Raw genomic sequence first — 26,710 nt, 5'->3', positions numbered from 1 at the left:
CTTTCAAGATACTTTCCTTAAGCCTGTGTCAGTGGCAGATTCTGACTTCTAAACCTTTTGCATATGGTTCTACCTATATATTTGTTTCTACGTACACTGCCTTTGCAAAAATGTAACAAATATTTTGTGTGGTTTGGAGCTGGGGTATGTTTCCACTGGCGTATTCCAACTAGCTGGCCCATCTGGACGATCAGGCTTTCTGGTAAGTGGCTGCTCAATGGTTCAGTTTTGGGATATCAGAGATCTCCCTTGTAACTGACATAGTTACTCTATAATGGTCTCACTCCATGCGGGCAATCGTACTCCTTCACTGACCATCAGTGCGGCCAGAAATGACAAAATAAATTGCCAAAGATGGTGAAAAGAATAGAACTGATGCAACAAAGAGTGCAAGAGTAAGAAACCAGATTTAAAAAATGCAGATTGATGTTGAGGGATGGTTGGGTTGCTCTACTGGGTCAGGTCTAGGGCTGCCTTCAACCAAAACTCACCGTTGAGTATCATAAATCATGACCTACTAAAACACAAGTTTGATTTTTTGTTTAAAGGTACATATGTCTTCAAACAGGATTACACAGTTAAAATAGCCAGATGATTTTGGACGTTTTGCCCAATAACAATGAGTATATTTTATTCTTGGTGTATGAGTAAGCATCAGCGGATGCCAGAAGTTTGCTTATTTTGTGTTGCAAAAGTTGTTTTTTACAAAAGTGATTTCTTATCATTGTTAGGGTTATGAAGGTTAATTTGTGCACCTTTGTCCAGGTAACAGATATATGTTTTTTTTCCAAGCATTTATAAAGAAAAGCACAGCTTGCCAGCCAGCTCAATGCAGCCACACAGTGGTATTTCTGGCAAATTTCTGTTCACATTCCTCATTTATCTGTGGAATGGTAAATACTCTTAATTTGAGACGAACCAATGATGGATTACTTATAAGGTGAGCATGTTGGTCTTTGAATTGCATGAAAAATCCTACAATTGATTCGACCTAAAAAATATTTCGATATAGAATTGTGCTGGTCAATTATAAAGCTGATTTAGGTGGATTTGTGGATACTGGTAGCATCATGCTAAACATATACTTTAGATGTTCGTTAATTTGCAATGACTGTCAACAGTGACACACATTTCTGTGGCTGATTCACTCGATGCACAAATTGCACGTCTCCTTCAGTGTGTTCACGCCGTGAAATTCCACCAGGCGCTGGACTGAAAACGTCTGCCAGTTCTGTCATTTCCTCCCCAAAGTTGAAGATACTACATATTAAGAACGTACACATTGATATACAGTGATAGTTAATACACTGCACTGTATAATTATGCTAAATACACATTGATAATGAACGTTATTTGATAAAATAGTCGTCTTTGATTTTATCATGAGGAGGCGGAGGCGCCAATTTAACATTTCTCACAAGGGTGGCAATTAACCAGAAACGGGCATGATTGTGGCTGTATTGTTATTTTACTAAACGGTTTTAGGCAGTATACATTACCAAAGAGACTTTGCTGACGCGCCATAGCATTTTGTAAAAATACTCATATAGACACAGTAACTTTTGCTTTTTCAAGCATAATTATGTAGGCCAGGATTCTTCAATCTTGGGGTCAGGACTGTGTCGCATAATTTCTGTGACTGGGTCATGGCAGAGCTTTCACATTGCCCTCATTGTACTGCTCTTGTGCTAGAGTAAATGGTCGTGAAACCAAACTGCGGACATTCATTTACAGAAGCCCCGAGCTGCTCTTTGCTGAATTTGTTATGGTGGAGGTATTTCTTACAGTAGCATTTTACAATGTAACTGCTGTTACAAAGAATTTCTGAGGTAATAGCATACATGGGACAGATGAAGCCAACAGGCCTCAATCCCCAAACCTTGTTGTTTCTCAAAAGAATGTAAGAGTAGCTGCCGGTTGACCAAACAAACAGTGTTTCTAAGTGAAACGTAGCTCGTTGATCATTTAGATACATCGGTGAAGTGAATGGTTTTCTTAAGTAATATAGTTCTGGTTTCTTTTAAAATAGGTTACAGGTTACTATTTTTGTTACTATTTTATCCATAAACATACGAACACCCACTCACCCTAACACCCCATACTTATTCGGTGTAACACCATACACTTATAAGTGTAGGATGTTACCATGCATGTATGTGTCAGGTGTGAGGGAAAGGAAGGAGATGTGTGTGTATATATATTTACATGCTATTTCCTTCCTTTCCCTCATACCCACATGCTGACACACACTCACAGTAACCCACACCCATGCTAAAACCATACACTAACATACACACAGTCTACACTACAGCAACATGTACACACATTCACATATGCTAACACATATGCTCACACATACACACACCATACAATAACACAAGGAGATGGGTTTAACACGTTATGGCATTAAACATCGCTTTCTTCAACACTGTTGCTGTAAGGCCTCAATGTCAAGGCATTAAGCACTGCCGATGTCGCTGAACACATATTGGGTGTTGTTTGAAAGTGACATATACCAGGAGCTGTACATGCATACCTGAAGTACAATTTGTGTGGTAAAAAACAGTTTGACAAAGGGTGGCAGTAGAATTAGTGAATGGAAAGGGTTAAAATACCAGCATTTGAAATACCTTGGGGTATCTAGTTTTCAAAAATATTTCATGGGGTTAACTGAACTGACCGGTTCGGACATGCCAAATAGGACATGGTGGCAGAAGGACCAGAATTGGAAAAAATGGTTTTAAAATAGCAAACACTACTTGTACTTATTGCCAATAACTTGCAGAAGAAAACATAAACAACACATTGGGTATTTCTGAACTCAGGACAAATAGTATAATGTATTTAGCAGATTTTTTAATTAGCTTTTTTAGATGAGTAAAAGATTTTTCAAATGAAAGTGAGAAAGTGTTTTTTGTTTTTTTTTCTTCATCATGTTTTTTTTTTTTCTTGGAAATGATAACAATATGATAATTAAAAAAAACAGTATCTAAAGCCCTTCTCATCCTGAAAAAACAATGTAAAAATTGTATGGGTGCACTAAATGGGAGAGAAGAAACTGCTAAATACGAGCACCGCAAAAGTGTTAAAACAGCTTTGGTTACAAAGGGTACAAAAAATAAAATGCAAGGAAATATTATTTTACAGGTTTTTTCAATTGTGCCTAGAAACTCGACTCTAATGAAAGAACAGGATCCCTGACTAAAAAAAATGATATTTAAATTTGATATACAGGTTGGAAAATATGCAAATCTATAGACTATATATTATTTTTATGATTCTTAAAGGTGCGTGGGTGACTCCTCCACACTTTAAAGGGCCTGGCACCATTTTTAGTCAACTAATTAGAACTATGTAGGGCTTGTCCTTTTATTAATATTTGTTGGTATGCACTTTAAATGTGTCCAAGGGTGGCAGGGCCAGCATTATATAAGCAACCACAATCAGCAATTTAACAGCTCAAAGATGACACAATAGGAATGAATAATCATGCAAAGAAAATAAAATACTTGTGTCTGTGATATATACACCGATCGGCCATACCATTATGACCACCTGCTAATATTGTGTAGGTCCCCCTTTTCCTGCCAAAAGAGCCCTGAGCCTTTGAGGCATGGACTCCACCAGACCTCTGAAGGTGTGCTGTGTTATCTGACACCAAGATGCTAGCAGCAGTTCCTTTATGTCCTGTAAATTGCAAGGTGGGGCCTCCATGGACGTAATTCATCAGACCAAGCCACTTTCTTCCATTTCTCCGTGGTCCAGTTCTTATGCTCACGTACCAGTTGTAGGCGCTGTTGGCAGTAGACAGGGGTCAGCATGGGCAACCTGACTGGTCTGCAGGTAGACACCACCATACGCAAGATGTTCTGACACCCTCCCATCAGAACCAGCATGAACGTTTTCAGCAAGTTAAGCATTTGTCCACACTGACCAGCCTTTGTCCCCCACGTGCATCAATGAGCCTTGGCTGCCTTTCACAGAAGCCTTCGTGCCTTGGAGGGCCCTAGGCGCAACCCTTTTCTTTAGACAATGGGCCCCGGCCTTGGAAGGTGTTCTGTTATTGGGGAGGTGGGTGCAGAGCAGCTGCTCTCCATTGGTTGATGCCAGTGGAGCTCCCTGGCGGTGACCAATAGTGTTTCTCTTGCCGACCTTTAACTCCTGGTGCCGAAACTTGGCCTGGGGAGGCGTTGACTTCAAGCCAGAAGCTTTAACTCCTGCGAGATCTTACGGATTCCGTCCCCGTTAACCTCTGCTATGCTACGAAGACTTAAGGTATGCTAGAGGCAGTGACATGTATGCAGGAAGGGACCAGGGAGATTAGCTTCTTCCTCTTCGTGTAAGTTTTCCCGCCGCCATATTAGTGTATTGGGTATTAGCATTTGTGTTGGTTTTCATGTTCTCCCGAATATAAATGCACAAGTCTATTTTCTACAGCTTGAGGATTCCAGCAAACCACTGTAAGAGCCATTATCTCTTGGACAAGTGGTGAACCTTCCCAGGAGTGGTTGACTTACCAAAAGTCCTCCAAGAACGCATCAATGACTCACCCAGGAGGTCACAAAAGAACCTAGATTAACATGCAAAGAACTGCGGGCCTCACGTTCCTCAGTTAAGGTTAGTGTTCACGATAAGGAGAAGACTGAGCAAAAATGGCATCCATGGGAGAGTTGCGAGACAAAAACCACAGCTGACCAAAAGGAACACAAAGGCTCGTTTCACATTTGCCAAAAATAGCTTGATGACGCCCAAGACTTTTGGGATAATGTTCTGTGGATTGATGCGTCAAAAGTGGAACTTTTTGGAAGACATCTGGCATAAAGCTAACGTAGCATTCCATAAAAGACCTCATACTAACATTCAAAAATGGTGGTGGTAATGTGTCTGGAGCTGCTTCAGGACCTCGGTGATTTGCCATAATGCCATAATGAATGGCTCAAAAGACAAAAGGAAGGTTTTGGAGTGCTCTAGTCAAAGTTCTGACTCAAATCCATTGAGGTACTGTGGCATGATCCTAAAAAATCCCTCCAATATGGCTGAATTAAAACAATTATGCCAAAAGTGCGTCAAATTCCTCCTCAGCAAGTTATTGCAAACGCTTGATTGCAGTTGTTGGCGCCAAGGGTGGCATAACCGGTTATTAGGTTTAGGGTGGCAATTACTTTTCCACATGGGTGATATAGGTTTACCTTCAATAAATTAAATGGTTATTTAAAAGCTGCATTTTGTGTTGCCGTTGGCTTGTGTTAATAGTAGTTGAATGATCTGAACGTTTAAAAGGGACAAATAAGCACTTTATTCACAGCACTGTATCCACCAACCAAATGAGTAACGTTTCAATGAGAAACAAATAAACCACTTGTACATAAAGTGTCGCTCTGCTGTTTGTAAAAGGACAGATCTCTTCATAAAATAGATTCAGAAAACAACCCCTTTGTGAGCTATAGCATTAAGAAACTTTGAGTTGTTTTGCAAAACATTTGCTTTGTCAGATTTTAATCTAAGCAATGACCAAATGATTGTGTGAGCAATTGCCCTTCAAGCGCTATGGCTTGAGAAAGCAGTTGTTTTGCAAAACACTTATCAGATCTATATTTCAGCGATTACCAAACTAGTAGCTACAGTTACATAGCTTTTAACTATTATGGCGGATGGAAATACAGTCTGATGTTTGGACCTATTATGTTAACCCAACCCATGTTAAACCATGAGTTCTAATCGAAGTAAAAAAGAAAGTGCTGGCCCCGTTATCTTACTAGGTGGGTACAACAAGCCTGCTAACAAGCAAGTGATACTCCAGTGTCACAACTGGAAATGACAGCAAAATTCAGCAGTGATTGATGGTGCAAAACAGCTTCCGCAGAAAATCAATGTTTTACAGTGTGAAGGTGAGTGGCAAATCTTTATTGAACATCAGATAAACATATAAGGTAGTGGCAGTGCAGGGTGAGGACGGAGATGAATGGACTTGCCTTAATCAAAGGATTAAATTGCCAATCATCTTCACACTTTAAATTGTTGATTTTTGTAAAGAAGCTGCTCCGTGCAGGCGATTCCCTGTTGGATTGTTCTGTCTTGCCAAAGGTACCTACAAGCATTTAGAGAAATTACCGGAGATGTTGCAGAGGTACCCCTGAACCCCTATCTAGGAAAAAATCAGAAGACCTATTGGATAAAAAAGGGAAGGTTTCCACACTTTCAATCTTAAAATCCAAAGGAAAGGGTGGCATGGATATACCGTGAAGAGATTTAATAAGGGTGAAATGCATAGTCAATAAAGTATGACATCATTGCACAGCGGAGGAAGGACAGGCAAAAAACACAGCAAGCAAACAGAAGCTCTGTGGGGTACAGCGACCTGTAAAGAATGATTTCTCCCGGTGTATTATTGTCAACAAGCTGCTATATCTTCAAAACAGCTCCACCAGTCGTACACTTCGGAACTGGGGCGATTGTTGGTCTAAATGAATGGGAACAATGATCCTCAGAAAAAAATGATGGAATCTATGAAGAACCCTAAAACCTGAGGCCATGCTCATTATGTGCTGAGCACATTGTTGCTAGGGCTCTTGAGAGTGTTGTAAGTACTGCAGTATTTACCAATTCAGTCCCCTAAGTACACAAACCCTCTGGGTATTAAAAAAACCTCCCTATAAGAATAGAAGGACTAAATCCTGTCCTGTTAGTGTGTGCTAGCTGGCAAGCAGCTCTAAAGACAGGCCCCCTGTAAGGTAAGTGTGTGTGTCTTTGTTAGAGATAATTTGTGTGTTAATTGTGGAAGGGGTTCTGGAACCAAAAGGACCATGCAATGTACTTTCACGTTACTGGACCAGAAGGGGCCAGCCCTCTCTTAGTTGGGAACCAGTGCTCTACTGTGAATAAGGAGTCAATGTTATTCAAAATGAAACATTCCGTGCTAGGTCCTTTTTTGCCACTGGTTTTGGTCTGCCATTCATAAAAATAAGATTATAATATATTTTTTTGCTGATTTTTTTCCCATACACAATTGCATGTTTGTAATTTATGACAGGATTGTAAAAGGAACCTGGGGGTCCTAAAGGATTGGTAGCCGCTATGGTTCTCGGAGCCTAAAGTGCTAGGGAATCAAATAGTTCAGCAGTTCTCAACCTGTGAGTCGCGACCCCTTTGGGGCTGCCTAAGACCATCGGAAAACACATATTTCACATTAAATAATTACATAATTTAATGGTTGGGGTCACCACAACATGAGGAACTGTATTAAAGGGTTGCGGCATTAGGAAGGTTGAGAGCCACTGATCTAGTTAAACAAGCTCCAAATGAACCACTAGAGTAATGACAGAAGCCCAGGCACACAACAGACTAACTTTTATTTGGTGAAACAAGGTGGTTATATACACAAAAACAAAACTCAATATGGATAAAGGGACTAAGGGCAGATCGGTTATGGCCAATAGGGCTTTGAATGCCATGGGCAAGCTAACAGTCAATTCAAACCTGGACAGAGGTGACAGGGGAAATTGTTCTGGGAAGTGTCCTGCATAGGTGACCTGCTGCTTTTCATGTAGACACCAGGGGCTCCTGGAAACAAATCAGAGGACCTGAGGATTGTCACATAACAGGAGAGTGGTCACCGTGTACGGGCAAAATTGTAACAACTATGAATATAGTTACATAGTTTGTAAGGTTGAAAAAATACCTAAGTCCATCAAGCTCAACCCTTCTACCTAACCTTCCTATTCTTGATCCAAAAGAAGGCAACCCCCCCTAATTAAGCTAATATGAACACACATTAAGTTATACATGACCTCAACCCCATCGAACACCTTTGGGATGAACTTGAACTGGTTACACTCTACAAGAATGAGGGTCAAAGGGATGTGTGTCCTAAAAATGAACATTGTCATCCTTACCAGGCATGGGTTTTTGCTCCCTAGAAGAGAAGCATGTCTTTTTACAAGATGCAACAGATGTCTGTCTGAAATAAAAGTCATGGTTTAATCAAAGATTGCGACATTCTGTGCAGGGAATTGACCAATTGTTCAAAATCAATTGTGAAACTATCTCTTCTTTACAAAACATCTAAATAATGACAGCAGGTAAAGGCTAGACCCCGAGGACCGTTATCACTCTCACGCATTCAGCCAACCAACACCAAGGTCAGGGCAGGACAGTCCTCAAGCAGGGCATCAGCCCGTCATAAACGACACACAGCTTCCTTATTACCAAGGTCATGGTAGGGATACTCCATGAAGGGAAGGCAACTCCCTTCACTCAGCGCCAAAGCTCCGGCAGGACTGCCCACCACCCCCTACGCCACAGTGCAAGAAGCCCCGAGCATCATCATCAGGGCTGGTACTCAGTATGCTGCCACATTCATGGCCGTAGCCACGCCCCCACAGCGCGCTCCCTGCATCTATCTATTCCTGTCCCCCCCATCATCCAAGTGTGCGCGCTCCCGGAGCTGATGCTGCTGCTGTTGCTGCTGCGGGCGGCGGGAGACGAGGGGAACCGGAGAGAGGCCCCGGGTCGGACACACCCGGAGCGGACACGCAGTCGGGTGAGACAACCTCTGTATGACCATATACCCCTTAACGCACGGACACATTAACACCCGCTGTACTTCTCATTGACCCAAAGCCTTCCCTTAATTAAAAATAAATAAATATATTAATTTAGAGACAGAGGTAATCCTCAGACACAGCAACCTCCCGATATACCATAAAAACCCATACAGCAATGTATGTACATCCCAGCGTGTCCAAAATACCGTGCGTCATCTCCATCCATGATTCTATACAGAACGCAGATTGCATCACCCCCCATATATTTATATCACGGTGTATCAAAAAATAGACTATGCACCATATGTATTCCACATACATTCAACAGACACATAACATACATGTGCTGCTGGCTTCCAGGAAACCCTAGGCTCCTCACATGCGGTAACATATACACTCACATATGTGCACAAGATATCTTCACTATGGGTAACATATGCTCATAATATAAATATATATATATATATAATAATGTATATATATATCACCTGCATGTCTGTGGGAATACAGTCTCTTAAAACACAACCCATCTGGTATATTCAGGATTACATAATTTGGTTTTACATATAATTGCACACATACACATCTAATCCAGTAGACGAAAAAGACCTAATTGTGTGATTCTATGTATTTATTGACTGTATGATGTGGCTATACAATCAGAAAAATATGTATTTTTGGTATAAAAGTATAGGAATATATTTTAGATGTACTGAAAGCGTAATATATATACAGAGACCGATAAGGCTCTTGCTTATAGGCTGGACACAGAAGATTTTGGTTTTCCGTTGGCTTTGCGTATAACCGCATGTCTGTATAAAGTGCTTGTGTGTTCTGTTATTGCATTAGAATTACCTCCTCTGCTGGTAGAGGATTCCATACATTTTGCACCCTTTCACTGCCTTTTCAGTGAGTTGCTACTTCTTGTCATCCACCATTTGCACGCTTGGCTTCTTCGGGGGGACCTCATTCTTCCGTAATACACTATTGAGGGAATCTTTCTGGCCGTGTCACCCGCACATCTCGACATGATGAAATAAAGCATAATTCTTATTTTTGTAGCCCAGTATACTTTTTTTTAGTGTGCAGGCCTAACACATGCAATATATTCGCTATAATGCTGGGTCACAGAACTAGCATGATGAACTGGGAACCAGGCCCAGCAGATTAATGGTCTCGTGTAGTTTCTCTAGTAGACCTCGTGGCCAAAGAGTCACTATCTGGACGTTAAGCCCTCCTGAAGGTCTTTGGGTTTCTGGATTCGTGTTTGAGTACTGGAGAAAATCATAACATAACATATTTTTATACACTTGTCAACTTTGTTACAATCCATTCCCAAACACCTCCACAACGGCCGTCCATATGAGGCTCTGCCAACACTCCAAACTACAGTGAAGAAATATTAAATTCCCAAATTCCCAAGTACATCACCCCACTCGTAACTCCAGACTCATTAATATCCCATGCTGCGTCTACCTGCATCCAGCCTGCCCTTTTATTGAGGGACACTGGGGAAACGGCATTCATTTTAATGTAGCCCTGCAGTTTGTGTTTTTCATTAGTGTCTGGTAACTGGATTATATGTATGTCAAGCGAAGCTCCTAAAATGTCTGATATTCTGTAAAAACGTTTATCTTTCGCGTGCCGCCATTTGTAACCTTTCTCCTGGCTGTTGTGGACCATTAACTGTGCTTGTTCTTTATGAAGAAGAATACATAAAACTAACACCTGTTTTAAACCGGCCGTCACTTTGTTAGCAGAAAACCGTTGTATGTGTGATTTACTAAGATGGACACGTTTATGTTTAGGAGTCATGAGACAATCTCATGAGTTTTCCATAGCTTTATTCTTCCTTTCTTTGCTTTGAGATGCACCTTGAATGAGCTTAACAGTTGTCCTTGGGGGCACTTACAGGAACGAGACATATGTTTCAGCCCACCCAAAATATAATGCTTTTGGGTAGCCCCACATGCTTTAGCTAATGATTGTAGTCACAGTGGATATAGGCGCTACCACTTTTATTTAATTGTGATGGTATGACTTTGGACCTACGTATGGAAAGGACCCCCACCTGTTTCTGTTTGCCAGTCCCCAGCGGTGAGGGATTATTTAAATAACGTGCGGAACAGTGACAACATACCTTCATATAACCTCGTCCATCTTTATTTGCAAAGATCTGACCTTAATTGAGAATCTTACTGTTGGAAATGTGACCTTCACGTGAATATTCAGGTCATGTGATTCATCTGGCGATGCGCAGGCCAAGATGCTTCAAGCTCTGGGACAAATCACTCCAATTCCTGAAATTCTCTTGAGAGTTATCAGGTGCGGACTAGCTGCTCTTGTGGTCCTGTTCCACTTAATCTGCTGAGCTGAACACTTTTGTAACTAATGCAACATCAGAAACATCATTCTTACTACTGTTTCTAAACCTTCCCAGATTTAATCCTTAACGCAAACATAGCTTTGCCTCATTAATAGTTTTTGTCGGGGACACTTTAATTGTCGTGTGACCCAAAAGAAGACACTGCTAGGTAGTCATCACAGAAACCAAAAGATTTAAACCTTTAGAAGAAAGAATTACAATGACATATCTGCTAAGGTATGTTTAATAAACAATCCAAAGGGCATATTTGGTGAAATAGAGCCATTATAAGTATTCTCTGTACTTATATTTTCCCAGAACAAAAGGAGAGGTGAAATGTGCCTTTTATGAATTAAAACGTTCTAAATTCAAGAAATCTTGCATTTATAGGCCTCTCCTATGATGTACTCCGAGTGCTCTGTTTCAAAACGTTTGCCTTGTTTGGTGAAGGTTAATTTATAAAAACAAAGTCAGGTTGATTCATTTTTGTAATTTTTTTTTTAGAGCCGGGAAAGAGGCATCCATAGAGGTTAAAACAAAACCACACAATAAATTCGGTGCTGCCAGTAAAATTTTAGAAGTCATGAGAACTCTGTTCCCGGGGACTTGTCCACCCTTGCGTCTTTTATGTTTACAGGTTTAATATAAGTTAAACGGGTAATGTGTCCCCGCACAGACCTGTTGACATTCAGATAAACGTTAAACGTTAGAAAAAGCCGTTTGGTTAAACGTTCACTTTCACCCCAACCTGTACTGTGGTTGGGACTAATAAAATTCTATATCTGTGCCATTAGTGCTGAGGTCCAAACTTCTTCTGTCCAACCAGTATTATAATCATTTGTAAACACCTTGTAGTTACCCTCTAGGCACTTCAGGCCTTGACATGGATGCTGTCCTTGTATGTCAGAAACCCATGTGCTTTTCAGTAGTGACCAAACCTACACTTAAACAGTTATATAGAGAGTCCACATAGGTCTCCCTATATTGGACCTATGTGGACTCTCCTCCCGTATTCAGTGTTATAAATAAATTCCCAATATGTCCGATGTCAAGGCTAGAGTTGAGAAGTTTGAGCTGGGACTTCAATTGACATATTGGGCGATATTAACCCCTTAAGGACAATGGGCGGCCCCTAAACCCATTGAAAACAATGCATTTTGAGCCTGTACATGTACGGGCTTTGTCATTAAGGGGTTAATAAACCAAAGCTAAATATGCGGAACATAAAGTTGTTATGATGGAAGTCCTGGTTCCAGCTCCATGTCTCTCACGGAAATGTAGATCTCATGTACATTTAGTATTCCTTATGTTCTTCTCTATTTTGTGTATCCTGCGGGAAACTTATGAGGTCATGTTGTGTATATTGTGGCTTGCCTTGTTATACCCCACTAAAGATAACCATCATTTACTGAACACTATATTCCCCTCTGAAAGCCTCGGCATAAAACAACATTTCTCAACATGATGTCATGTGCTCCTTCAATATGTTACATTTCAGAATATAATGGCATTTATAATAATAATTTCCCTCACTGGTATTTGTGGAACAAAGGATTGCTATTTGGGGTACATGAGTGGGAAATTCTTAATAGGAGTACTCGGCTGGAAAAAAAAAAGAGAGAGAATTACAGAATACCCATTTTTGAGTCAAATCATATATATTTCATAAAAACGGCTCAATGTCAACACCTAGATTACGAGAAATCAGATGATCAATAAACTGTAAATGCTGGCAGGGATTGATTTTACACGGCTCTGCAAATGTAATAAATGTACATTCTCTAATTATATGCTAATTTTACATATTAAAGAGGACAGATTCTACTTTAAGATGATTCTTGACAGGATCCACCCCCCTTTATCTTCTGCCATAGGTGAGTCTGGCCAGTGGATTCACGTGTGGCCCCCGGGGCTTTTTAGTGAGCGGGGCCCGATTACTGCATGCGCAGTTTGTCTGTTGTATGTTTGCCAGGATGGATGACTTAATGTGGATATGTCTTAATGTCCTGAATTCTCGATATCACCATGAACTAGTTCTAGCCGTTGTAGTTGCTAAACTTTTGAGGATATTTTTCTTGTACATGTATTTTTCCCACCTTGTTTATATGCAGAACTTAGCAGAGGTTGATCAATGTTTCTAGAATTTGAATGCTAAACTCTCATATTTAGGAGGGGCAGAAATATACATTCTTGCCTACATGTTTTAGAACGAACTGTAGCTCTTTAGAAGCACACCATATGAACCTGTTTCCCTATTTTTACTCCCCAGTCCAACAGTGTGCTTTATCTGTACCTTCCCCATGCATCAACTCTCTCCTTCTAAGCCGCATTTATTTATTTATTTATTTATTCCCTTGACTCTTTGAGTTCCTATTAATAAGCTGTCAGTTAATTAAATACAATGTGTCCCTTCTGGAAAATATTCAAACACCACTTATGCAAGATAAATACAAACACACAGCCTTTTCATACTAGATTAGATTCTACACACTATAGGGCCGGGAACATACTCGGTCTTTTACATGAAATCATGCATGCATGCATATAACCCATACACATACATGCGACCTATGTTGTCATAGTTGCACAGAACATACTAAACATTGTAAATATTTACCGTTCATGAAATAAATGCACAGACATCATAATGTTACAGGAATGTTATAAATAGAGTTGCGCAAATACATTTCCCATTTTATGATTCACCGCCATGGGTTCTGAGAATCGTGCGCTCTGTTTGTACAAATACAAGTGGTTTTCGTGCCACTTATAGCACTGCAGTTGTAAAAACAAGATGTATCGCTCTGTAACCAAATAATACGAAAAAGCAAATAATACATAAAGGTAACTTTGATTTATCCCAGAAAACCAGGGAATTGGTTAGAAGAAATGCTTGGGTCTTGACCCTTTTTTTCGGACCCAAGCCCCTCTGTTGTGCATAGATACATAGAATTTGTTGACCTTCTGCCCTTATAGGCTGCCCATTTTTCTTAATGTAAGGGATTCAAACCGCTACGAGTCCTTGGACTGGTCCTGTAATGAGGATAGCTTAATGTCTATCCCATGACTGTTATAATTCCCTCACTGTACTTCCGCTACCCCTCAGTAAAGTAGAACTTCCTTACATTACTTCAAAACCTCTGATCCTCTAGTTTTAAACTCACCTCCTGTACTATGTTAAATCCTGTTGTGTATTGAAATGTTTCTATTGCATCTCCCCTCTCTTATTTCCTCCAAGTTATATATATATTTAGAACCCTTAGTCTTCCATTTTGCAAACTACTCACCATTTTAGCAGCCCTCCACTGAACTTTCTCCAATGTGTCAATATTTTTCTGGAGATGGGGTATCCAGAACTCTATACAATTGAGAATCATGATGCGCCAGAACGGCCTTCCCCTTCCTGCTACTAATGCCTCTTGCTATACAACCCAGCGGCCTGCTTCCTTTTCCCAAAGCGTTATTTTATTGTCTGCTTACCCTAATATCCTCAGAAATACCTATTTAGTCCCTCTCTTCCGTTGCTACTGACAGAACAGTGTCCTCAATGCTTAATACTCCCTTGGGATTTTTACGTCCCAAGTGCATTATTTTACATTTATCAACATTAAACTGCAGCTGCCGCACATTCTTTAGATTTACTTAAGTGATTTGCCATTTGAGTTGTTCCACCTGGGAGGATTACTCTGTTGCAGACCTTTGTATCATCTGCAAAAATACATACCTTACCATTAAGACCTTCTGCAATATCACTAGTAAAAATATGAAAAGATAAGGGTTCCAGTACTTGAAGTACCCCACTAGAAGTCCTTCTTCTAAATATATATCGTTAACAACAACTAGTTAACAACAACTACTCCTGTCACTTTATTCATCTGTCTTGACATTCAAACCCACGTACTGCAATTTATTTATAGGTTTTCTTTGGGGGATTTAACCCTCAAGTATTAAGTGCATTCTTTGCCTTTAATGTCATGTCTGGACAAACTCGCTAACCATGGCTAAAATATATACGCTGACGCCTAACCTAATGTATCATTTGCTCAGTCATTTAAGGCTTTATTCCTTTCTGACTCCTAAAAAATTTCAGATTGCTCCTTAAAATTATTTGACTGCTAAACACATTTGCCCAAAACTGGTTATAATTTTTTTTATATATACTTTTTTCTGCCAATAAATGTTTTTATTTTGGTCCTGGGCTATTCATTAATAGGTAGCCCTGGCCACTGTCTTTGAAAAACATTACGAAATTCCCCCAACTTATGCAACTTGGCAGGGTAGTTCGGTGCTGCAGGTTTCCTGCACCTTGTGCCTTAGATGGTATTGGAAACAACGGGAATATGACTACAGGAACTCAAATAAATGGTGAATAGATAAACATTAGGACTAGAAAATGCTGTAGAATGTAGGATCTAGCTGTTTTCTCATTAGCACAGAGGGGGTTATTCCGTATACAACCAGCAGTAGGTTGGATTCCTGCAATACCATTGGTTATCCCAGCTTGGGATTTGTCCATATGTTACCTGATTGTTTGGATCTTGGGTGGTGGGCAACCCTGGTTGAGTTGCGTATAGACACACTTCATTTTCAATGGAGCAAGTTCCATTAACACACATACGATACAGAACTCAGTAAGGTTTTTCCTACTGTGCGTCCCGCTTTCTGTAGATGCTAGAATATAGGGGTACTTTAATACATATTTAGTGTGAATGCCCTGTTTTCTAACCTTTCTGCAAAAGTGTTCACTACAAGTCCATAACAGACTGCACACTGCATTTTACCCCGGTGTTCAATCTATTCCACCACTCTAGCTCCTGCTATTAAAGATTGGATTTTCGTGCCCAAATAGCTCCTTTCTCTAATCTAAAACTCTCTATAACAATTGCTTTCAACACAAAGGGCACATGTTTCACGTAGGTGTAATAAATGAATTTAGTTATTTGGTTATGTTTACCCTCTACCACTTTTTACTACTTCTCTTTTTATCCAGCACCATTTCAGGGAAGTAAACCAGCGGTTTTACTGGATGGATTTTATGGGTTCAAATGATTTCACTCCCTGTATTTAATTAGCCTCCACTAGCGTGGACAGTCCTTATAATCATGTTGTCTGATCAGCTCTGTCTCATGGTATAACTGTACGTTATTATTATCTTTTATTTATATAGCGCCAACAGTTTACGCAGCCCTTAATACAATACATAAATTCAAGGGGTCTGACAAGACAAGAATTGACAGACTAAGACAAATCGATACATTAGGCGGAGAGAGCCCGACTCGCAAGCTTACAATCTTGAGGGAATCCCATATCATGTTACTTTTGGCTACCACAGCTCAGTGTGCCAGTCCTTATATTCCCCCTCAATCACTATAAGTGATGCAGTCTCCTGTCTGCATTACTGTGTGCCTTAATATCTACCACAGCCCCCCTTTTCCTTATCAGAGATCCTCCAAAACACATGAGAAGGGCTGTTCCTAGAGTATTTGGCATCCAGGACGGATCCTGTATGTGTCACCCCCCCCCCCAAAAAAAAAAAGAATATTGGCAAGAATATTTATTTCACAAATTTGTAAACTATGTCAACTCGAAAAAACTAGAAATCTGAAAAGATCAATTGTCTTATAAATAAATTAAATAGGTTTAAATAAATAACATTTAATGAACAGATATGGTAGAGCATAATTCATATCACTATATACTGAGCCAGACATTGACAGCAGTGCAGCATAACCCCTATCACTATACACTAAGCCAGACATTGATGCAGTAGGCCTGTCTGTGCCACCTCTGACCCTCCAAACCTACCTGTCCCATTTCTGCCCCTAAACTCTCACTCATTTATTTTTTCACCCATTCACTCCCCCGCACCCCTTACCTCTCTTACCACCGCTGCCCCTTTAGCATCCTGCCTGTGCCACCTCTGACCCTTTAACAGTCTGTATGCGCCACCTCTGCCCCTGAAACAGCCTGCCTGTGTCACATCTGCCCCTGAAACAGTCTGGCTGTGCCACCTCTGCCCTTTAGCAGTCTTCCTGTGCCATCTCTGCCTGTGAAACAGCCAACCTGTGCCACTTCTACCCCTGAAACAGTCTGCCTGTGCCACCCCTGCCCCTAAAGCAGCCTTCCTGTGCCAAATCTGCCCATGAAACAGCCTGCCTGTGCCAACTCTGCCCCTGAAACAGCCTGCCTGTGCCAACTCTGCCCCTGAAACAACCTGTCTTTGCCAACTCTCTCCCTGAAACAGCCTGCATGTGCCAACTCTGCCCCTGAAACAGCCTCCCTGTGCCAACTCTGACACTTTAGCAACCTGCCTGTGCCACCTTCTACTCCTTTAGCAACCTCCATGTGCCACCTCTGCCCCTTTAGCAGCCTGCAGGTCCCATTTCTGTCACTAAACACTCACACATTCACTCACTCACCCATTCATTCACTCTCCTGCACCCCCTTACCTCTCTTGCAGATTTCACTGGTGCTGGTGCCGGCCGAGCATCACTGGGGCCACGCAGGCGTCTATTGTGGTCCGAAGGCCACCTAATGCGGGCCCGTAGCTTACTACTGTGGCGCCCAAGCAGGAGAAGCAGGAAACTGGGCGGGAAAAAAGAGTGGCACCCACATGTGACCAGTGATTTTCACCTGTATGGGTTTCTACTGAAATAACATAGACCCTCCAATTCCAAACTTCTGTCCTGTCTTCAATCGCTCCGTGTATTTGTAGATACCTTCATGCAACTGTGATAATCTGAGTTCATATTTCCTATGCCGGATCCCATCTGTGCATTTATTGTTGTAATAACCTTTGACTGTTGTTTTGATGGCGCGCCTCTATAAACATTGATTAAACAGAATGATTACAAATGCTTAGTATGTTAAACAATCCCCCCTTTAACAAAAAGTGTATATATATATATATATATATATATATATATATATATATTACTGAAAAACTGAGTAGAAGAACTGAGTTCATGGGATCAATGTGTATTTTTGTTTTAATTAGTGGATAGCTTAATAGTTCTTGCAGAGTACATTGTTAGAGATACATAACTAGTATTTGATATTGTGGTTAACACAAACATACTTAGGTATGACTGGAGACCAATTCATTAACACTTATTTTCAGAAAATCAGCCATTTTTGTAATTCCGTTCATATGTTGAATCATCACTCAAGCATCACCCTTAACTATACGTAGGTTTTCTTTCTTGGTGTAATTACAAAAGTTCTTGGCTGTTATGACTAGACAAACAAATTGATATTGTCATGTCCTTGCCAGAAAAAAAAAACCGTTAAGACTAATTAAGCTTCTGCGTATATCACCTGGAGTATCTTCTCATTCTTAATGTAAATCCTACATTTTACAGTTTATCTGTATATGAAGGTGATAGACGTATTATATTCCAGTTAGGAAACTAACCTTTCGCCACGGAGCTTAGCTTGTTGTGCCAAAATAGCTCCTTGCTTTAATCCAAAGATCTCTTCAAGAGTTGAATAGATTGCAAAACAAAAAGTAAATTTCACATAGGTTTCATAAAATAATTTAGTTATAATAAAATTGTGGCAAAACTTACCTTTTACCACTTTTTACCCCTTCTCTCTGGCAGGGAGCTAATAATATCTCATATTACCATCAAGTCCCTACTAAAAACTAGGATTTATTTCACTTTGAAATGTACATATTTATATATATATATATATATATATAGATATAAATATATATATAAAGATAAACATTCATGTAGGGCTGCAACAACTAATCGATAAAATTGATAATAATCGATAATGAAAATCGTTGACAACGATTTTCATTATCGATTAGTCGAATCGATTTTTTTTCGATTATAAAAAAGTTTTTTTCAGAGCAAATGCTCTGAAAAACTCCTCTCCTTATATAATCCGACCTCAAACAGAGATCGGATTATAACACCAGAATCCATAGCTGCAGGGGACCTGGATTCCCCTCACTGTCAGCCAGTGGGTGTCCGTGCGATGCGCACAGACAACTTACGTTTCTCCCCTCCACTTCCGCTGGGGCTTCTATGATGCAGCGCCAGAATCACATGATGTAGAAGCCCCAGCGGAAGTGAAGGGGAGTAACGGAGGCTGTCTGTGCTCATCGTGCAGACCCCCATCCTCTCTGTCAGCTGGTGGGTGTCTGCGCAGAGGGGTGTATGGGAAGGGGGAGGAGGCAAAGTGGTGGATACACCCATACACCACTCTGTCTCTACCCGACACCCTGGTGTCTTGTGAACCTCCGTTGCTGACAGGAGGCAGAGTGGTGTATGGGAGGGGGGAGAGAGGCAGTGATGTATGGGAGGGGGGAGAGAGGCAGAGTGATGTATGAGGAGGGGGGAGGAGGCAGAGTGGTGAATGGGGAGGAGGAGGAGGCAGAGTGGTGAATGAGGAGGGGGAGGAGGCAGAGTGGTGAATGGGGAGGAGGGAGAGTGGTGTATGGGAGGGGGGAGGAGGCAGAGTGGTGTATGGGAGGGGGAGGAGGCAGAGTGGTGAATGAGGAGGGAGAGTGGTGAATGGGGGGGAGGCAGAGTGGTGTATGGGAGGGGGAGGAGGCAGAGTGGTGTATGGGTGAGTTATAGTGGTATATGGGGGGTATAATGAATTTCAGGGGGGAGAGAGGCAGAGTGGTGAATGGGGAGAGAGGCAGAGTGATGAATGGGGAGGAGGCAGAGTGGTGAATGGGTAGGGGGAAAGAGGCAGAGTGATGTATGGGGGGGGAGAGGCAGAGTGATGTATGGGAGGGGGAGAGAGGCAGAGTGATGTATGGGAGGGGGAGGAGGCAGAGTGGTGAATGGGGAGGGGGGAGGAGGCAGAGTGGTGTATGGGAGGGGGAGGAGGCAGAGTGGTGTATGGGAGGTATAATGAATTTCAGGGAGGCAAAGTGGCATATCTGGGGGAGTTAGAGTGGTGTATAGGGGGAGGTAGAGTGGTGCATGGGGCTATAATGAATTTCAGAGTGGCATATCTGGGGGAGGCAGAATGGTGAATCAGGGAGTATAATGAATTTCAGGGTGGTGCAGGGCATTTATGGGGCAGAGTGGCATATCAGGGTGCACAGTGGCATATAGGGAGGTATAAGGCATAAATGAAGGCGAGTGGCATATTGGCAGTTATAAGCCATATAGGGGGTATAGGGCATATCGATATTAGGCATATCAGGGGGGCATAAGACATAGCTGGGGTAAAAGGTATATCAGGGGGCTCAGTTGCATATTACTGGCATATAATGAGTATAAGGCATATCTGGGGGCAGAGTGGCAAGCTGGGGGTCAGATGTGCATAACTGGGGGCAGTTTGGTAAATAAAAGAAAATATAAACAAGGCTTTTTTCTCATAGTTTTTATTAAATATGAAAAATAGTTAACACATGAATTAATATTTACTAATAACTTTGTATTAAAACCTAGTTTGAGAAGCACTGTGTTTGGGTTCTTGTAGCTGTTATTATTATGTCAGTAAAATAAGAAGGTGAATAGCGAGAGGCCATTGCGATAAAGAGATGAAAGTGTAAATTGTAAGTTTTTTATTACATTATTTTAAATTAAAAAAATGTGCTTTTTTTTTTATCCGATTAATCAAAAAAAATAATCGGCCAACTAATCGATTATTAAAATAATCGTTAGTTGCAGCCCTACGTTCATGCATACTATTGTGCAACACATACATTTACTTTAAATAAATATATCCTCACTTTGTTCTACACAGGAGAATATGTGCCACATGGTGCAGCAAAAGTGGTTTTAGCCACAAATGGTTGTTGCAAACATGTAACAAGTAATACAAAATTGGGACTTTATAAAAACTGCGGCTGGAGCATATAACAGAGCTAACAGAGTGTCCAATGTGGCAGAACAGTTAATCAGCGTGCGGCTGCGAGCTATGTGTCGAGGAGCCATAAGGGAGACCCAAGCTAATGGCAGATTTCATTATACGCTCCGTGGAGAAGTATAAACCTGGGGACAATACTGTAGTCCATGTGGGTGCTGATTGAGAGGGGAATTCTATCCTGTTTGGGAGAGATAGCAACCTTAGAATATATAGGAAAAGATTAATGAGGCAGATCCCGGAACAATTTGCTACCCCACTGAGACAAAGGTAGAATTGTCCCACTTTAAGAGATGTTTCACTGATAGCTCGTCACTGCCCACACTGCGATCTTTGGGGACATACCTATTTCTTTGCTCGGTACGACCGATCTCTGCCGTCCAAAAGCGTCTGAGAAAGACCGTGTTCACCTAGCAGCCTTAATAATGCCCTCAAAAGCATTGCTAAAAATGTAACTGTAGATTGGTTCTGTTCAGTACCATGGACAGTGTTTCTCTGCGGATACTTGTGCAGGTGAGCTTGGTGATCATTCTACACATACACAAGCAGCCTGTTTTTAACACATCTGGTGTCCTGTATGTGCAGTCTTTTGCAGAATGCCGTCCCTTAATGTCTTAACCTCTTCTGCACACACTGTCTCTCTTTCTGCCATCACGCTGCTTTAAGCAAATTTCTTTCCCCATATACAGTTTGGAAGCAGAAGCATTAACCTTCTGCTCTCAGTATTGGCATCATTATTTCTCCCCTAGTCAGCTGGTGATTATAGGTTTAGGCAGCCATCGTGAGGGTGGGTATAGAAAAGGGAGCTGAATTCACAACGGGCAATTGTTTAGCTGTGCTAGTTTGCCATGTTTTGGCACAGATGCCAGGTAACCTGCGATAAAATAATCCCTTATGCTCAAGCAAAATATTTACAAAACAATCGCTGATTGACAAACAAAAAGCATGAGTTATAGGGCGCTTTAATGAATGAGTTTAGCAGTTGGTGAGTCTGTCCCTTTGCACTTTACACCGGTGCACACGCTACTCCTTTCACACCAGCAAAATATTAGCATGCCTTTAGTTACTCTATTCTCCGACTTTAACACTTTATGTTGCTCCTTATATAAATGATGCCATTATTTTACACGCAGACAGGCCAACTGGCCCTCAGTCATGCACAATAACTTTTTACAGGACTCGTACAATAAAAATGGTTTATAGTCTTACACTGGTAGCTTTTTATGCTTTATGTGTAATATTATACTATGTTTAAAACAGATACTCATTCACTTACACATTAATGACCTAGCTGTGCTAAGTAGGCTGTAACTAAATATTTAATATATTGGCACTCTTGATGTGCGGAAATGGAGTGGATTGGAAAGTATCTTGGACTATTACAATAACAATAGACTTGTGGGAAGATACCATGGGCATCAATGCACCAGACAGCTATTCAGAATGTATGGGTGCATGTAATATATAGGTGGCTTGGAGCCTTACACAACCTGCAAAAGAACTTGTAAGCAGATTCTTGGGTCTTGCATTAAATGCAGTGCAGTTCACTCTCCTATGCTATACTGTGCAGCGGGGATGTTGTGAGCCATCTGAAGTCAGCAGGACTATATATATATATATATATATATATATATATATATATATATATATATAGGATAGCATGTAAGTGGGGCTGTGTGGGACAGGAAGGTAAACAACAATATGTGTAATCAGTAGAGCAGGGTATAGAGCAAAGAGTTCATGACACATGTTGTCAGGTGTATCCCTTGTACAGGTTCATATATTGAAAGGATTTAGGGAGTTGACACTAGAGTCACAATAGTGAATCTCTATTTGATCAAATGCTGGAGCTTATAAACTTTGAACTATGTCTGTACTTTCTGCAGGAAGATATTATATAATGTAAATGTCAGTGTCCTCCAGGACATACTTGAACATGAGATAAATCTCTAAATGTATAGTTCCTGATTTATAAACAAACAAAATTATGAAGCCTTATTACTATTAAAATCAGTGGGATAATAATGATGGAAACATTGTCCCAAACACTCATGCCTGCGTAGGAAACGCGGATTCGGATGATATTTTAGAGTAAGTAATTCTATTGCAGTGAGAATTCATTGGTTTTTCAGCTTATATAACTGGCAGAATATAAATGTCCCATTCACTTTACAGAGGACAAATGGTGTTCTTTTGTTCATCATTTTGGCCAACTCTAAACCACATTATCCATCCTATCACCGTATTAATAAAAATATTTACAACCCAACAATGAGGACCTCTACTTGTCAGGCCTATGACATTTTCTGTGCAGGTCACTGTTGTCCTGTGTAATTCGTCTTTTTGGAGAAGAAGGTTTATATGTGCTTGGTGCAGATCTCTGCGTGGAGAATCTGGTATTCAGACTCCATTGGTACAATAATCTCTCCTCTGCTGCATAGCCGTTCCATACATCCTTTACGAGTCTAGTCTCTAAAAAGTAATCAGACACGATAGAAGAGACAGAGAGAGATTTTGGTAAAATTACCTCTGCAGAATGTGGGGATTCTATAAATATCAGTGGTTTTCATCTACATTTCAAGGTAATTTCATGTGGACCGCTGAAATGCCTCATGCGGTGGGTGGTATTGGGACACTCTTGACAATGCTTGAAGTTCTGGCTTAGACAAACAATTTGATAGTGAAGGTTATTTCTGTTTCCGTACAAATTCAATACATGTTTGTTTGAACAGAAGAATGGAACCAGTGGAACTCAATGGAAACTGGATAAATGGTGACTGAAGAATAATTTTTTGGAATCATATTTGTTCTTCATTCTGTACTTTATGTCTCACTCAAATATTTCGTTTTACTTTAAAAGGCTAGCATCAGCTAAGTGAAGTGTTTTATTTTTAAGTCTGCACATATTAACTTTGCAAGAAGGGATTTAATTATCACCCTGTAGAGTCTGAAACAATATTAAGTATTAGATATAACAGTGGCAATTTATTCCAAGGACGCAAGGGAACCCATGGCAGTGTTCTTGTCATACTATGAACATCTATTAGTATTATGTATATATATTTATGTGGAACGGCAGAAATGGTAAAATGTTTATCGATCCTCAGGCTAGTGTATTGTAATTGAGACAGGATAATGAAATGCTTAAAAATTCCCCTAGCCCTTTTTTCCCCTTGGGGTAATAACCTACTCAACCCCCAAGCATTTTTAATGTTGTCCTTGGAGGTAGTATGAGTGTCTGTGCACCTTAGAATTTTGACCTAGCTTGGCCAGGTCATGCTCAGACGTCTTCTCACTCAACAAATGACAAAAAACCCAGATTTTAAATTTTCCCATGAGAAAAAAAGATTTTTCTTTTCCTTGAACATAAAATACAGTGCTTTATCTAGTAATGTAGGTAAGTACTAACAAAAACCTGATTTGTTTCTTCCCAGAGGCTGTCACGTGATATTTTGGGTGATTTGCCCTGCTCACACACCACACCGAGTTGTTTAGGGCAGCTTCCATGGACTTTTAATAGTCAGAGTATCCTACTGTGATTAATACTGTTATTCACCATTGGGCAGTGTGATAAGAAGTCAGGGTGTTTGTCTAGTAGATTGAGCTAAAATAATAGCGCTGGAACACATATGGCTAATACTACAACAGATCATTTTTGAAAACTTATTTTTAATCTGGTACTAGTGGTACAGAAGTTTTTATTTATAGATGCCCTTAAATTAAACTGATCAACTATGGTTCACAACGAAGGTTACAGAATCTTGTTGTTGACAGCTTTCCGTGCTGCTAAGGATTTCTTCTGCCTCCTCTAATCGCTTCTCATCCCAAGGAGCACAATCTCCACCATGATTTGATTTAGTTGATTTTAACTGGATCTCCTAATATGCCTTGAAGTGATAAAGAGCATTCCCAGAAGATATCTTCTCTCATGTAAACCAACTGGGAGTGCTCACTAATGCCATCAGCGAGTGCCATCAGCGAGTGTCCTCATCTATGGTGGTGTTTCTCCATTTAGACAAAACATTAATGGAACTTCCTACCATGTTTATATCGTATTCTTTTTTTTTTTTTTCTAAAAGTTTTATAACTTTAACAAGACTTTTCAGTTTGTATGTCAGCAACCTATTAATAGTTGATTTTGTGTAACGAGAATAATGAGGAATGAGACAAACTTCTACATGAGCATTCAACAATGCTAGGGATTATGTTTCTAATCCAAAAGTGTTCATTTCTGCAGAGAGGGTGGAACAGCATCTTTAAAAGGAAAAAAAAAGTCAGAAGCTTCTAGGACAGGAAGAAACTTTATATTAAAAGTGCATTTGCTGTACTTTATGGACCTTACGTAAAATGTAATATGCTTAGGAAAGGCAAGCCGATGTAGCAACATCATATTTAACAAATAGCTTGAGTTGTTCAGATGAAAAAAATGGAGACTTTAAAATATTTTTTTACCCCTTGCTAAAACTAGAGTTTTTATGTGAAGCGCTGTGGGGTGAGACTGGGACAGAATACGAGATAAGGGGAATTGATCAACATTGCTAAATAATAGATGCCAGCAGGCACCATACTAACTAGGAAAGCAAGCCTGTTTCTCAGATTTCATTGTTCCCTGAAATAAAAAAAAAATCTACAATAATTAGCATTTCATTCTAAAACTGACAGCTATCACCTCACCTGCATAGAAAAGGTTAACATCTGTGCAAGGTCTGTAAGTGTTCCTATCCAGGCAGAGTCTATAAGTTTAATGTGAGATGGCGTTCTTTTCTTCTTCTTTAATGTACAGGATTTTAATTGATTGAAAATCGAGGATGCAATAAAAATGCGAAATGTCTTTCACGTTTTTGAAATCGCCATGGAGACATAAAATACTTTAGCAAGCTGTGCAGCACTGGACGGCATTGTCTTTTTTTCGTCACTGAGCTTTTTTACAACTACCATTTTATATAGTAAATGGTGCCAATTGATTCCGCTTCCGTTCACCTGCAGTAGACCGGGTTCATCATATGACCGAGTTTGACGGCAGATAAGAACCATTCGGCCAATCTAGTCTGCTTGTTTTTTTCCGGATGTAAAGATTCAGAAATTAATCAGTCCTTTGGTGTTATGTTAGATTTAGGATAGCGTTATGCCTATCCCATGCATGTTTAACTTCACTCACTGTATTAGCCTCTACCACGTCAACTTGGAGGCTGCACCTTCTCAGTGATGGAGAAACAAGAAGCCAGGTCCCATGTTGTCACTACATGGCCACCATATACCTGGTCATTTGCATATGTATACTAAACAACTAATCTTAAATTAGGCACACTATTTTAGCTAAGAAATGAATCTCTGATTAATGCCTCAATCCCAGATAACATTTCCAGTGGCCAAACAGGAGAACCTTAATTTGATGGCGTGTGGTAAGAGAGCTTGCTACAGGCAGGGTTTTTGTGACCTAATGATAGTTATATATGTAAGTAAGGTGTTTAGAAGAAGAATGATGTATTTTGTTTATACAATGCAATTTATAGACACAATTCCTGTTGATAAACGTGTCATTGTTGTTTCTAGAACGTATATCCTGCAAACATTCTGATCTACTGGAAAGAAGGGACATTAGGGAAGGAACCAGAGAGATTTGGATCCCCGGAGAGGGACACTAGATGGATGGAGCTGTAATTTCTAAAGGACCGTTGTATAGGTTTGTTACTTAATAAGTATTATAAAATGTACGAAAAGTATCATTTCCTCCTCACATTCTAAAAGTCCTTTAAGCTGTCTATGTCTTTATTTCTGTGGTTGAACATCAACTCTTTTGGGGCTGAATGCAAACCTAATTTTTGTTCTAAATCATAATTTGCTCATATCATGTTAATTAGGAAAACAGGATTTTGACCTCTTAGATTGGTTTGGGCATGCCTTATCTATCTATATTCACTTGCATATGTATAGTATATCTGTATCTTAGTGTGAAGTAGAAGAG

The 26,710-nt window shown here is 40.3% G+C and overlaps 1 protein-coding gene across 2 annotated transcripts in view; it reads left to right on the top strand.

Annotated features, from left to right (window-relative positions):
* The first annotated feature begins 8,442 nt into the window (after nt 1–8,442).
* Nucleotides 8,443–26,710, top strand: part of NLGN3 (neuroligin 3) — a 42,141-nt gene continuing 23,873 nt past the window's right edge. For both annotated transcript variants that reach the window (XM_053472789.1, XM_053472790.1), the window contains exon 1: nt 8,443–8,539. The gene's annotated coding sequence lies outside the window, so the exon portion shown is untranslated. The remainder of the gene's footprint in view (nt 8,540–26,710) is intronic.

The sequence above is a fragment of the Spea bombifrons genome, chromosome 8, assembly GCF_027358695.1.
Source record: "Spea bombifrons isolate aSpeBom1 chromosome 8, aSpeBom1.2.pri, whole genome shotgun sequence".
In the NCBI taxonomy this organism is placed as follows: domain Eukaryota; kingdom Metazoa; phylum Chordata; class Amphibia; order Anura; family Pelobatidae; genus Spea; species Spea bombifrons.
Note: the sequence above shows the minus strand (reverse complement) of the source record. Positions and strands in the feature narration are given on the sequence as shown.